The sequence below is a fragment of the Misgurnus anguillicaudatus genome, chromosome 12 (assembly GCF_027580225.2).
Source record: "Misgurnus anguillicaudatus chromosome 12, ASM2758022v2, whole genome shotgun sequence".
In the NCBI taxonomy this organism is placed as follows: domain Eukaryota; kingdom Metazoa; phylum Chordata; class Actinopteri; order Cypriniformes; family Cobitidae; genus Misgurnus; species Misgurnus anguillicaudatus.
In genome coordinates, this window is record NC_073348.2 from 19187735 (window position 1) to 19199125 (window position 11391).

Sequence of the window (11391 nt, forward strand, 5' to 3'; positions counted from 1 at the left end):
TTTTGGAACCAAACTCTTCATATATAAATCCAGCCCAATGGACATTTAAAACTAGCTCAAAAGCATCCCAAAGACTATTAGATCCCAAATACCAATAACTAATCAATGAAATCCTTCAATCTTTCACCCACAGAAAAAATAAACTTGTGGAAACAGTTTAAAAGTAGCCCAAATCTGAACTCAGGGGAAAAGGCAGAGGACTTGGCAACGCAACGCACAGCATCTCTAGTCGTGAACTTGACATTATCTCTGGATAAATGTACAAAGTCAAAGTTGAGTTGGAGAAAGTTGTTTTTTAGGAAGTTTCAGATAAAGGCAAAGAAAATACACTTTTCAAAAGGCACAATGCTATTTTACGTTGCAGAATGTACAGCGCACAACCCCATATCCTTAATAATGCATGTTGCATTGCTATTGCATGTTTCTGTGACGAGAAACATGTGATATGTAAATAAGAGGTACTGTTAATATAAGACATGAACTTAAACACAATTCTTATGCGCATGTGCACAAGCTATTTTTGCATCCAATTGAGAAAATACTACAATTGATTGCGTTTACATGGATACTTTTCTCCTGATGATCGGATCACAGATCAAACTACACCTTTTTTTCAATACGTCTAAAATTTGCATCCGATCGACCTCAATCGTATTGATTAAGGTGTTTACATGACGGCTTATCAATCCTCAATACGATTACAAACGGATTATTTGCTTGCATGTAAATGTACCTATTGACAGTCTATGGAAGCATGACGCGTTTAATTTCCAAGTTAAATCTCAAAAACATGATGAATGGGCCAACTGGGATCACACGATAATGACAATACTTCTCTGAAGTGACTGTTGCATGTACCCTTTAATAACAGCCTTGCGAAAGAAGCTTTTCTTAAGGGATTCACTACATCTTCCCTGAAGTATGCTTCAAGGGCACAAAAATGCACTTTGATGCTCGGCTATAAATGCTGTTCATATGAAAAATGGACACTACGTAAATCCAAGTAAATTCCTGCACATGACATTTCAGAAATATTGAGGTGAAGAGACCTTCATTTTTTTCAGCAGGCATGCACACAACCTTTCAGCCTTTTTTCACTACCATGAAAAGTGTTTACATTAAAACATTTATTTGTAAGATAACATAATCTGTGTGCTGCGAGTGAATTCAGAGTAAGTACAGTATAGCCTATTTTTTCATTTTATATCCACTTTATATCCAGAATCATTCCTGTATTATCCTGTTTCTCATCTACCACACATATTTGTCTAGCGTGGTCCCTTTGTGGAGGAGATGTTTTTCCTGCTGGGAAACCTCCTCCACAACAAAAGCCGTGTGAAATCAATTTTCTTAATGCTTTGGGACCACCCTCATTGTTTCCCAATTCACTTTAAGCACTTTGGGGTAGGTGATAACATCAGCTATCACACCGAAGAGTCTTTGCTCAATTTCGCAGTACAGAATGCAATATTTAACATGTTTGTATTTGAAAAGGCTTTGATTAGTGTATTTATCCTCAAAGCAGCAGGTGCACCGTGACCTCATGTTTGTGTCTGCGGTCGCAGGAAGTGACATGGCGACGTGGGGGTGTGGGGGAAGGGATGGGGAGGGTGAACAGTCAAAGACATAAATGAATGAGTGGTGAGGGAGGCAGATACTGTATGTTCTGGAGCGCTGAGATTTAAAAAAAGACAGAAAACCGATTGATGCTGGGGTTCAATGAACAGACCAGTGCTTAAAATAAACTCAAGACACAAACACCATCATTAAGGATCTCTGCAAAGAGGCAACATGGTCAAAACACAATCTAGTCTAATTTCAACGCACTTACGTATTTAAAATATTACTAATCTTATTGATATGTTGCAATAGAAAGTAATTATTACAGACTATAATTATTCTGTCTGCATGATTATATAATCATTTTAGTCTAAACACATGAATGCCATATAATAGCTACACATTTTTGTTTCTCAAATGAATTTTTGAGGCAGTTTTGTGGCATTTCTGTGAATAACCTTTTGTAGCACCTTTATTTTTAAGAGTGTAATGTTTTGTATCCTTAAGTTCTGGTATTTAAAGTGAATCTACATTTTGTTTTATTACCGGCCAAAAATGACGGAATCAACCTGATTATATTTGGTTACACTGACAAAGTTAGTTTTAAGGGCCATACAGGGTAAACATAGCTCCTTATGGTAACAGCTGCACATTTCCGCTATTTTACAGCATGAAAGAGCAGAGTCTATATACTTGCATTCGGCCGTTAGACGAAAAACTGCATATCTGTCCCAGGCATAAAGTTCCTCCGAAGCTGACAGTGTGCTTTTGTCTCCGTTATTCATTGCAATGGGGCATCTTGCAATTAATGTGCGTGACAGAAGGAAAGAGATGTCACGGGGGATGGTGAGGGATGGAGAAATGGTCATGGCTGAGGGGGTGGAGAGAATTCTTTAACATTATTATTGTGGAAATGCCCATCCCCCTATATGATTCATTTCGTTACCGAGTCTCCTTTCACCTTTCAAGAGGTTATGGGAAATCATATCCACCAATCAGAAGCAAGCTAGAGTGCAGAGCTGAGCCGTATCAGCTGGGCCTCACAAGTCACATAAAGGTTTGAGGGTTTTGATGTCTAATTAAGATAAAATCCTGCTTTAGTGGTTGAGTTATATGTAAAGGGGGATTGATTACATAAACAAAACAGCAAATCACATAGCAAACAAGCAAGACTATTAGCTAACAAAATTATTTTAGCTAGCTAAACCAAAGGGTTGTCTTTTTGGATATATCCAAAATGATAATGTAACATTATTATGGAGATTGATACTTTGGGAAAAATGCCTCGTGTGTGTAGCATCTACAGATTGCAAGTGAAGTTAAACCAGCAGTTGAACTTTTTATAACTTCAGCACCATGGACAGAGAACAACTTCCTTACAACTGCACGTTGATGCTACGTCATAATAAAGTCCTCACGATTAATATTTTTTGAGTAGAAATGCTATCTAGTATGAAACTATCGTATATAGTGCATGTTTTGAGCACGTGAATGTTGACATTAAACGGGAATAAACAACGATTCCCGTACAATAAATACAAGCAAATAACATTTTCTCTGTACAAAACCAAAAAACATACATACAAATTCACAGTCGTTTCGTGTATCTAGCAAAATGGTAATCTTACCTACACAAAGGTTAGAATTGAACCAGGGCACATCTGCAGGAGTGACGAGGGTCGGACGAGAGTAACGGTTTATAAATGATCGTTTAACCGGTTGAACCGTTACGGAATCCGCGTAAGTGACTTTAGTCCACTTTCGGTGTACAAAAAGGGGGCGGAAACGCAAAAATGCGCGTTGCCAGTCGCAGGTGATCAAATTGTAAAGATGTTGCTTATTTCATATCCGTTTTTTGCGTTGTTGTCAACATTGTCAAGATCCTGCGAGCGCCTTTACGTACGCTTCCTTAATTCTGAGGGAAAAGACACGCGAGGGCACGATACAAAACTTGTTGAGGTAACAAAATGATATGTCCTTTTTCAATAGGTAGTCCTATTCATATATAGCGTCGTTTTGCGTGCTATATATATAAACCTGTGTTAGAAGTGGTGATGAAAATGAAAAACGCTATTCCTCTCGTGCCGCCTTTAAATGTCTTCAACTGCAACACAAAAACCCTCGCAGCTCCACAACACAATGCAGCCCAGGCTTGTTGGAGATGTCAGTGCTTTCTGTTTTCCTTCGTCTCCGTGTGTAAAAAATTACTGTGGACCGTGGAAATCTCCGCTCGCTTGTTCCCCGAGCTCTCGTGCCTGATTTGCCGTATGTTTGGTGTCGCGCGATCTTTCCCTCGAGATAATTGCTGCTGTTTGTCTCGTGCGGCTGAAGTGCACTGTAAATCTGCCAGTACACGCGGAGTGGGATGGGACGGTTTTACAGTTCCGGGCACTGACTGACGATATGCGGCTATCAGGAACTGTGATGTGACTTCAACGAATCCAGAGAAGCGTCGTAAATTCATCAGAGCTCACGGAATAGGATATCGTCAGTGATTAAGTCTATGTAAAACTTTACAATGTTTGTGTTTATGATAGCTTTACAAATGTGAATGTCATTTTATTATTTTGAAGAATAGGCTTCTTTGTAATCTGCCAAAGCAAATAAATAAAGTCAAAATGTATGCACTGTTAATAATGACAATACATTGAATAAATGTTAATATTTCATGTATAAATTGAAACTGTAAAGTATTATTCCTTTGCAACTGATTAAAGCAATGCCATAAACAAACATGCCTTTTCGCTTTGACCAATAAAACACTGAAACGTCACAGACTGACCTCTTAAATGAATTTAAAGAACACTTAATATTAAAGCTGCATGGTTTGCAGTGTTTCTGTGGAGTCAACAAAGTTTACAAAACCTTTATGCTAATTAACTGTACACCTACTCGTAGTTGCGATACATATTTCTTATGATTATTAACAATAAGCAAATAAATACATTTTTGGCATTTATCATTATCATTTTCCCCCCATTTTATGTGAACAGTAAGCAACCTAAAGTTTTGTGTATTCCCTGTTTCCATAACTATTACTAGTAATATTTATTTCACAGGCCATAATAGGTTACAGTATAGCCATGTAAGCAGTGCTATGCTGCATTGTACAAGTTTATTAGATACCTTTCAACACAGTTCCGGGCCTCGTCACCACTTGGAGCAACACAAATCCTATTTATCAACACAATCTTTTACGTTTTAGACTTATTTTTAATAATATAAAATATTATGCTGAACCAGGCACATATTTTTTGTGAGGAATATGATTTTATTTTTTAAAGGAATAGTTCACCCAAAAATGAAAATTCTGCCATCATTTTGTGATCCTAATGTCCTAAACCTGTATGAATTTTTTTGTGATAAACACAAAACCTCCATAGTAGGAAAAACAAATGCGTTGGAATTCAGTGGGTACCATCAACTTTGTGCTTACAATCATTTATCAAAATATCTTTTTTTTTGTTCATCAAAATAAAAAACTCATACAGGTTTAGAACAACACGAGGGTAGGTAAATGATGACAGAATTTAAATTTTTCTTTTAAGTAATTTTGTTTAGATTGACTGCTTTCTACATAAAATCATCCTACACAATGTTAAGAAGATTCTGTCAAAATATAAACTTGATATCTTTAATATTGGCTGAGTAAGATCATGTCAAAGATTGAAATTAATGGTTGAAATCAAAATTAGATGCTCATTATCTCAGAATTTGATTTTGACAGGGTCACATATATGCAAATATTTCTAATTCCAATATTTCTTTGAGACATATATTAATAAAAACTATATGGGCAAACATGAGACAGCAAATATATTTTTAACACAACCTTATGTCAGTGGTTCTCAAACTTTTTCTGCGTGCGGCCCCCTTTGTGTATGGTGCATTCCTTCGCGGCCCCCCCAAAGAAAATTTATGACAAACAAACAAATTTATACAAATTTATAAACCCCCCCACCCCCCCCCCCCCCCCCCCCCGGCACCATCTCGGACCCCAGTTTGAGAACCACTGCCTTATGTTATTTCAAACTTATTTTACGTATGTGTCACTTTGTATATGTAATGTCATTTCGTATAAATTTGTATGACCAAAATAGTATGTTTTTGTACGATTTGATTTTTTCCCATTGGGTTAATGGGTGGGGTATCATGTTGTTTTTTCCTTATAATGGTATATTTTCTACAATTCACTTTGTATGAATTTCTACAAAAACAGCTAATTTGTAAAATGACTACAAATGAATGTGAGATCAGGTTATTTTATAGTAGTGAAACCTTTCGTTATTGTACTCCATTGATACTCCAATGATCCATTCAAAGCTGATTTATTTATACGACTATATTCTAAATGTTATTTTAAAATAAAACTTTAACTGTAAATATTGGACAAAACACATGCTGGGTTAAAATGACTCAATGTTGGGTTAAAAATGACCCAATGTTGGGTTGTTGTTGTTATGAAACCATGGGGTATAATAACCCAGCAATTGGGTTAAAAAATTTTTACCCATTATGGGTCAAAAATAACTTAGACATTTTTAAAATGTAAATATTGTAAGAAATGCTGGCGTTTATTACTGAAATAGTAGCCACATTTACCGGTGCCAAAGTATTTCACATCAACAATTTTTGTCATGTCCGGTAGGTTGTTTGTAAAACGCATTAAATCCGCATGTAAGTCGTATTTCTATTTTTCATTGATTGCCATTTCCCGATTTGCAATTTGATAGAAGCAGCAGCTGTTTACGGTCAACAGTGCATATAATTCTTCTTTGGTGCGATGAGCGTTGAAAATTACATCCACCCTTACAGCCTCTCTGTCGCTCGCACACAAAATGTTGATGTAAGATTTACCATACATGATCATTTCATGTCAGCTCCAGACATTTGTGTCAAGCCTTTATCTGTTAAATCTGAGGTTGTTCAAAAGCTGCAGAGATGGATAAAAGCCAAGATAAGCAGGAGCCCATCTGTAAGTCCTGCTCATTGATTCTTGCCAACACGATAATGACCGGTAGGATACACACAGCAAGTGTACATCTGCATGTGCTTCTATTCCCCATCTCTAGGCACAGGCTGTGTGGTGACTGTGGTCCAATGGTGTTCAATGTATTCTGCTAAGATGATGCTTTGATTGTAATTCAATAATTGAATGCAATAAAAAAAGTTCATTCTTCAGAATGAAAGACGTTTTTCATTTACATTTTGTAATGCTTAGAAATTGCCCATTAGCTGAAACCAGTCCCAATTACACCTGCTAAAATATATAGTATACACCTAAAAATAAAGGTGCTGCATGATGTCATAAAATAACTATTTATGGGTGTATGGTTCCTTTAAAATCTGAAGTGCCTTTCTGTGCCACAGAAGGTTCTTTTTAGTAGAAACAGCCCAGACAGCAGCAGAGGACCCCGGGCCGGATCCGCATCTGTGCTGCCAACTCTGTCCTGGAGTCGTCTGCTGTCTGGGAGGTTCATTAGACTATAAAAAGGTAAAAAAAAGGGTAAACTTTATTTTAAGAACCTTGACTAAATGGTTCTACCATTCAAAATGCTTCTACCAGAAAGTCTCAGGAGGCAAGAGAAGAAATAATTAATTTTTATTTGACAACTAATCAACAAATTTTGAATTTTTTTGCTGTAGGCCACGCCTCTATTTCGTATATTCAGAGAGTTGCTGATTCTAGCTGTTCCTCCTTAAAGAATGCAAGGGCAGAGCCTACCCCTGGATGTATGGACAGGGACAGACCTGGTGGTGGTGTGGAGGATGGAGGTAAACTATCTGCGAATGCAAAACAGAGTGAGTACAGTGCTTATGTAATCCAAGTGCTGAGTAATGATTGGTTAGATTTAATTGTAAAGAATGACGTACCATCATGGGAGAACTAAAGCTAAAGCTCCCATTACTTTTGTGACAGCACTTACTAACTCTTTCCCCGACAGCGTTTTTAAAAAAAGTTGCCAGCCAGCGCCAGCATTTTTCAACAAACAATATATCAAATGAAAAAACAGAATCTCTGCTTTCAAAAAAAAAACCTGTTTCATCCCAACTTCATTAGTTCTCTTTTTATCACCTCTCAAATATGGGTAGGTTTCTTCAAAAACACCCAATTTTGAGCAAAAACCTGAGATAATTCCATTTTTGTGAAGGACTTTTACTAGAGATCAGATGCAGAGCCATCTTTAAAACATACACGGGCCCTGTCCCAAATGGCGCACTTCATGTGGACTTTCGGTCTCGTGGACTTAAATTGCGCGTGCTCTTTATCTACGAGTCCGTAGGGTGTCCCATCTGTCATTTTTATGCTTTAAAGTGTGCTCGCTTTGCCCCCTTGATGTGGTCTCCGGCGAAGCCCGCACTGCAGCAGGCTTCGTGCACTTTACCAACCCAGAAGTCCTTTTTCGAAAGAGCAATCAGACCAATCCGACGACGGAAGGGAGGAGTTCACACTGATGGGCAACTTCCCTTCCTATTTCCGGTGTGATGCTCGAGTCTGTCCCAAAACACGACTTCGGTGCACCCACATGGACTCGCATCAAGGGTCCTTAAAGTCTGCACTCTATGATGTCATCAAAGTGTGGACTCTGAGGAGGACCACAAGTCCGGAGTGTGCCATTTGGGACAGGGCCACGGAGTTCTTTCTCTTTCACGTGAGGCGCTACTTCCGAGTTTTATAAGTTGCGGAAGTGCAACTATAATAGCGGTATTGCGGAAAGCCTGAAATTTTCATCATTGGCATGGAAGCGGTTTCTCTTAATTGACGAGTTATCTCGTCAGTGGCGGCGAAAGAGTTAAAGACCGTTTTGTAACACCACCTTTACCAGTGTATTACAGTATTTCAGAGTTCCTGTAGCTCGACTGAAGGAGCATTGCACCTAAATCTAGGTTTAGTCACTGTAAGTTGATTTAATTAAAATAATCTGGGTACATGTAAGTGTAAATTTGGACACAATTTCTCTCTTTTTATTATTCATTTTTGTCCGTACTCAAAAATGTAGTTTAAAAGTGCAGTGTGTAAATTAGTAGCATCGGTGAGGTTGCAAATCGCAACGTACACCTCAGTCCACGGCTCACCCCTCGCTTTTGAAACTCATAGAGAAGCTACGCTAGCCCCACAGGACAAACATGTCATCGTCGGAGACAACTTAAGTGTGTCCGCTAAGGGCTTCTGTAAAAATGGCGGCACAAAATGGCGACTTCCATGTAAGGGGACCCTCGGTGTATGTAGATAAAAACGTTTCAGTCTGAGGTAATAAATACATAACGGTTCATTATGAAAGGTCTTTATATACCCCTGATAATATGTATATTTTATTGCATAAGAGATCCTCCTAAAAGTTACACACTATACCTTTAAAATGTGTTATAACTTTAGACGTGGTGAGGACTGAGCTATATAAAAGCTCCTATATATACAAAACCTGAGGTGGAGCCATAGCCATTTCATTTCACCCCTCCCTTCATCTTGTGTCCAATATACGTCTCTCCTGAGACCTGGACACACTTTATGTGTCTCTGTGTGTGTGCGTGTGTCCAGCTTGTTTGAGATAATGCTGACTGACTGAGTGACTATTATAAGCTGGATAATGTCAGTTTGTGCCTCAGGCCTCAATGATGTGTGCTTGTATCACCTGCCCCCTCCCACCCCCTATTATGTTCATGTGTGTGTGTGACATGGAAATACGTAAGTATAAAGAAGAAAATGTTACATTTGAATAATAGGCAACCTAGCATATACACTTGTTCCATCTGGACATCCCAATGTTTCGTAAACCTTCAAAAATTACCTGTCAAAAAATAGTAAAAAATGGTACTGAGCTGTCCTGGTCCAAGATCCTTATATGTACCATTAGATGTACACATTATGTATCTTTGATGTACTAATATGAACTATTTAGGTGCAAATGTGTAATTTTTGAAAGGGTACCACCCCAGTGAAATCAAGGGACCATTTTTTGACCATTTGTTGGTATCTTCATGTTTTCCCTTCTTTGTGTTTCTCCTGCCAAAACCCATTTTATTTCAAGGTAAACACATTTTGGCCATTTAAGTGTCAATCTGATTTCTCCGTCCACACTTCCTTTCTTTAAATGTTTCATTTGTTCTCTTTCAAGACAACTTGTCCTCTCTCTTCTCCAGCATTCAGACTTTAGTTTTAGCTTACATTTACATGTAGGCATTAAGCAGACGCTTTTTTTCCAAAGATTAGGAAACAATAAAGCCATTTGTCACATGGAGGCAATAATACAAGAAGTGCTGCTTATACTAGTTTTCACAATCCCGAAACAATACCTATTTTTTATTTTTATAAAAGATTGAAGATATAATTCTTATGGTTGCAGTTCCATCCTTTTTCTTTGGTTAGTATTACTATCATTCAACCTTCAAAATCTCTGTAAAACGTAAAGTAACACAAACCATATCAAGGGACTAGAATTTAATTGAGATGGGTTTCTGAATTGGTGTAGTAAGTAACCAAAACTACATTAGCCACTTTACCACACCCTACTTGAGCATCACGGTAGCAAATTTTGTGTGGATCAAAACCATTCCCATTATTTTCATAAAATGTAAAAATCATTTTATCGGTGATCGTGACACATTAGACGAACAACAGGCCAGGTTTAGTGTGTCATAGGCCTTATGGTCTGTTCCTCAGCCCACAGAACAGTCACGTCTCTGGGGCACCAAATGCCCCTCTGGCCCTAAAACTTCATTTCATTAACGGCTCAGATGAGCATCTGTTCCTCTTTTGCCCCTCTTTCAGGGACCAAAATAAGCTTTTACTCTGCAAACGCACAATCCATGTTTCTTGATTGAGACAGCACAATTGGCAGCAGCTGGATTGTGTACATGCGGCTTTTTGGGCAGTCAGTGGCCAATACTGCAAGTGTTTCATCTCAATGTCATTTCTCAAAAGCCAAGTAAGAGTATGAAGGCACAGGTGTTGGTTTCCAGAAGTATACTAAAGTATACTAAATATGGATCCAAATAGGACAGCACAATTTTGTCACACATGCTTTAAATATGTGAAATACATTTAAGTACAACACTCCACTTTTTTTGAATATCTCCGGGTCTGGCGCTAGCACTTTTAGCATAGCTTAGCATAATTCATTGAATGTGATTAGACCATTAGCATCGCGCTCAAAAATAACCAAAGAGTTATTTTTCCTATTTAAAACTTGACTCTTCTGTAGTTACATTGTGTACTTAGACCGACAGAAAATTAAAAGCTGCGATTTTCTAGGCAGATATATCTAGGAACTATACTTTAATTCTGGTGTAATAATCTTACCCTGTCTCACAAGGTTTTGTGATATAGTCATGTAATTTTTCGATTCTTTTTTCGTGATATTATCACAAATTCTCGTGTTTTTTCGTGATCATATAACGAATTCCTGTTTTCGTGTGATCATCACGTATTGGTTTCTCAACTGCTTTTTCCTATTTTCATATATGTCATCTGGCGTTAGGGTTAGAGTTGGGTTTGGGTAGGGATGTCCTTTTATGTAAATCCAACCCTAAGCCGAAGCGACAATGGTAAGAAAATAGGACACAACAGTTGAGTTGCCAATACGTGATAATCACACGAAAACAGGAATTCGTTATACGATCACGAAAAAACGCGGAAATTTGTGATAATGTCACGAAGAAAGAATCAAAAAGTTACGTGACTATATAAAAAAATTTTGTGAGACTGTGCTGAATAATCAAGGACTTTGCTGATGTAACATGGCTGCAGCAGGCGTAGTGAAAATAGTCCCCTTGGTTACTTTCAATACCAGGGGACTATTTTCGGGCAGTGCGTAATATCACTACGCCCAC

General features: G+C 38.0%; 1 protein-coding gene across 2 annotated transcripts in view; it reads right to left on the reverse strand.

The window, feature by feature from the left end:
* fam163ba (family with sequence similarity 163 member B, genome duplicate a) overlaps window positions 1-4059 on the reverse strand; it is a 34680-nt gene extending 30621 nt beyond the window's left edge. Inside the window, exon 1 of one of the 2 annotated variants that reach the window (XM_055208920.2) lies at window positions 3193-4059. The gene's annotated coding sequence lies outside the window, so the exon portion shown is untranslated. Of the gene's footprint in view, window positions 1-3188 lie in introns of both variants that reach the window. The other variant, XM_055208919.2, reaches the window with a different exon arrangement.
* Window positions 4060-11391: the final 7332 nt, after the last annotated feature.